Genomic DNA, 4,390 nt, shown 5'->3' with positions numbered 1-4,390 from the left:
GGGCGGGAAAACAAGGCAACTGGAACGGGGAATCGACGAGTAACTTGAAGAGAAAAACACCGGTTAAAATTATTGAGGAGAGAAAGCAAAGGCTTCGCACGAGAAGAATGGATACTCGATTACAGATTCCAGTTCCGAGAAGGAAAAGGGTGGGCGGGTGGGAAAAGAAAACAACTAGAGATTGAACTTGCGAAAACAGAGAGGGTCGAATCGACTTGACGAGAAATGCACCGGATGCAAGGAGCTGAGGAACAACGCTCGGAAAACCAACTGCATGAACCTAAAGAAAAATTTGAATGGGAAGAGGAGTAATTCAAAACACCTACGTCAAGATTCCTGACCAGAGCGACGAAGGGGCTGAGGGGTAAAAAGAATTCCTACTCTCCGATATAACTAGACTCCGAAATCAGTTTTCTTCTAGACTCAACAACAGCCAAACTACACGATCAATCAAGGGGGGCTCCTAAGGTCGGTCGACGCTCTGATACCAACTTGTCACGCCCAAGATGCGACCCTATCCTAAAGGAACTCGAAGGTCCCACCAAGGATAGAAGCGCATCTTGAAGACGCTTTTGCAAGGTGGATATCATTACATCAACATTACATAATAAATGGGGGTACATACAAGAGGCATACAATGCCACATGAATACAACAATATATCATACATGAGAACAACATCCGACTACGTATGAAACACAAACAAAAGCTCAAACGACATCCACCCTGCTAGCCCAGGCTGCCGACCTGGAACCTATCCCCTGATTGAAGAAGAAACAGAAGAAGAACCCCAAAACAAGTAAACATCGCTCTCGCATCATGATCATCGCATAAACCTGTACCTGCAACTGTTGTGGTAGTAATCTGTGAGCCACGAGGACTCAGCAATCCCATTACCATGGGTATCAAGACTAGCAAAGCTTAAAGGGGTAAGGAATGGGTAAAGTGGTGAGGTTGCAGCAGCGACTAAGAATATATGGTGGCTAACATACGCAAATAAGAGCGAGGACAGAAAAAACGGAACGGTCGTGAAGCTAGCAATGATCAAGAGGTGATCCTGAACTCCTACTTACGTCAAACATAACCCAAATACTGTGTTCACTTCCCGGACTCCGCCGGAAAGAGACCATCACGACTACACACGCGGTTGATGCGTTTTAATTCGTATCTGGTGTCAAGTTATCTACAACCGGACATTAACAAATTCCCATCTGCCACATAACCGCGGGCACGGCTCTCGAAAGTTTATACCCTACAGGGGTGTCCCAACTTAGCCCATGATAATCTCTCATGGTCAAAGAAGGATATTCCTTCTCCCAGGAAGACTCGATCAGTCTCGGAATCCCGGTTTACAAGACATTTCGACAATGGTAAAACAAGGCCAGCAAGACCTCCTGATGTGTCGACAATCCCGATAGGAGTCGCACGTATCTCGTTCTCAGGACACACTGGATAAGCTAAGCGTACAGGTACCGACGTAACCCAAGTTGCCAAGGGATGGTCCCGCACGGTGCTCTAGTTTGGACCAACACTTAGACAAGCATTGGCCCGGGGGGTGGGCTAAAATAAAGATGACCCTTGGGTTAATTACTCGCAAGGGAAAGGTATAGGTGGTAGGCAATTGGTAAAACCAATGTTGGGCCTTGCTGGAGGAGTTTTATTCAACGCGAACTGTCAAGGGGGTCCCATAAATCACCCAACTGCGTTAGGGACGCAAAATCCGGGAACATAATACCGATATGACGGAAAATAGGGCGGCAAGAGTGGAACAAAACACCAGGCATAAGGCCGAGCCTTCCACCCTTTACCAAGTATATAGATGCATTAATTAAATAAGAGATATTGTGATATCCCAACATAATCCTGTCCACCATGGAGCAATCTTCAACTTCACCTGCAACTAACAATGCTATAAGAGGGGCTGAGCAAAGCGGTAACATAGCCAAACAACAGTTTGCTAGGAAGGGTGAAAAAGGTTAGAGGCTGACATGGCAAATTGGGAGGCTTGAAGAACAAGTGATAGGTAGCGCAGCAAGGCGATAGAACGAAGCAACTAGCATAGCAATGATAGTAGTGAGATCCAAGGTGACGGTCATCTTGCCTAAAATCCCGCAAGGAAGAAGAACGAGTCCATGAAGAATATGAAGCCACGAAGACGAACCAAGTGTAGACGAACGAATCCTCACGATCGCAACGAAAACAGGAACTAACGAGAAGGAGCAGAACCGGAAAGAAGCAAACAACAAGGTAAACACACCACACATAGACAAGAAATGATGCACAACAAGCATGATGCATGACAAAGCTACATGGAGCTACTCATGGAAAAAGATGATGCATACAAGAACAACACATCAAAGCAAGTTTAAATGAGGCCGGAAACAACACATAACAATTCCGGTAAGTCCTCATATGCAAATTTAGAAATTGGTCCAGATCTGAATAAACCTTATGTTCAAGTCGTTAAACAACAATTTAAGTTGCACCAAGAGGATCTACATGAAATTCTAGTCAAGTTACATATAAAGTTCATTTAATTCGGAGCTACGACCTAGAAGATATGAGCAAAACAAGTTAAACATGGCATTGATGCAAAATGCATACAAACATCAAGCAAACACTCTCAAAACATGGATGCAACATGATAATATGAAACTTCATGCAAAATCAATCAAGTTTCATATAAAGCACACTCAAAACGGAGCAACGGTTCAACACATACACTCTATACAAGTTTAAAGGACAAGTTGTCCAAAACAGCAACTAGGCATCTAGCAAGCATCAAAACAATATGCTACGGCATCCCAACGTGAAAACGAAAGACATGGGCATGAAGTACAAGTAGAGCATGACAAAACATGAAAACTAAGATATCTCCAGAAAACATTAGAACATGCTCAAATGGACATGGCAAAATTCCAAATAATAACAGTTTCAGACTCAACAGAAATAACATCAGGTTGCAATGTTTAGAGCTATCAAAAAAAATGTTACAGGAACTTAACATGGCAAACAAAGGCATGGCATGAATCTAATATGTTCATATAACAAAAGTCCCTTACTGACCATGAGCCAAAAGGGCACAGAAGATATGATGGCACCCATGTAAACATAGCAAGTGATATGACAGATTCATACATGGCAGGAACAACAATAAGTAGGCATGTTGGTGAGCTTGTACCACTCATCACAGAGCAATAAATGGCCGGGAAAGGCAACCAACTGTAAGAATACATGTTTGCAAAGGTAAGCATGGAAAGATCAAGTTCATAGCATGCTTGGATCACTAACAACAATCATGGCAACATTGAACTTAATGTTAACAGGCTGACAGCAACAATATTTAGCAAGTTTGGGGCAAGATAACGACATGTTACATCAGCACATAAATGCAACCAGGGGCTTGAATGGATAGAGAATGACATGTTTAACAAAACATCCTTAGTGAACATCTCCCAATTATGAATAGAATGACTTGTAGCAGCAGGTTTACCTAGCATCATGATATAGCAGAAACAGACTAGCAAAATAGTAACATCAAATACCCTACTTCACGAGATCGATGCACTCACTACAAGACTCACAAAAATATATGGATTGCACCACTGTAAAGATGGCATGATGTAGCTCAAAACTCATGTAGACATCAAGCTCATAGGATGCACACACTAAATGCAATGGAAAAGACAAAACAGCAAGTTATAACAGTCTGAGCAGGTTAACATCATATAGCACTTTTGCAATGATGATTTGGGCATCAAGATGAACTCAAATGAACATGGCTCAATGGAACAAAATGAAGAGCATCTCATGATGAACATTATGATATATTATACGTACAAAACGGAGCAGCACACGTGAAATTACAGCAGGTCAAAAGTAGCACCAGAATGCAAGAATTTCAAGACTTGGCAGAAAATCACCTCCGTGAAAACGGGATCCAGGTCGCTGGAGGAAGAAGCAGGCCATGGTAGCGGCAGTTCCGGCAACATGGGGGCAAGGGGACGGCCCGATCCGGCGGGGCCCAACCGGATTCCGATGGAGTTGGCCACAACGGATCCATTTTTGGCAGAGAGGAGGCTTGGGACGGCACGAGCGCGAAGATCTAGGGCAGCCATGGTGCTCCTGCGAGATACAAGGGAGAGAGAGAGCTCATGGGTGAGAGGAAGAACGGGGCAAAGGGAGGAGGAGAAGAGGAGGCAGCGGGGACGTGACCGCTGGCGGGACGCAGGTCCGGCGACGAGCTCGCCGGCGCGGCTGCCGGAGGTCGCTGCCGGGAGGAGTCACGATGGTGGAGGCCGGGGCGACGAGCTCGGATGCGAGGAGCGAGCGCTCGTCGGTTGCGGGCGGCGGGCCGGGCGGCGGCGAGATCCGGGCCCGTGCGGGTCCCG

Source organism: Triticum dicoccoides, chromosome 1B, assembly GCF_002162155.2.
Source record: "Triticum dicoccoides isolate Atlit2015 ecotype Zavitan chromosome 1B, WEW_v2.0, whole genome shotgun sequence".
Lineage (NCBI taxonomy): Eukaryota > Viridiplantae > Streptophyta > Magnoliopsida > Poales > Poaceae > Triticum > Triticum dicoccoides.
The sequence above is the reverse complement of the archived record's forward strand: the minus strand, read 5'-3'. Positions refer to the sequence as shown.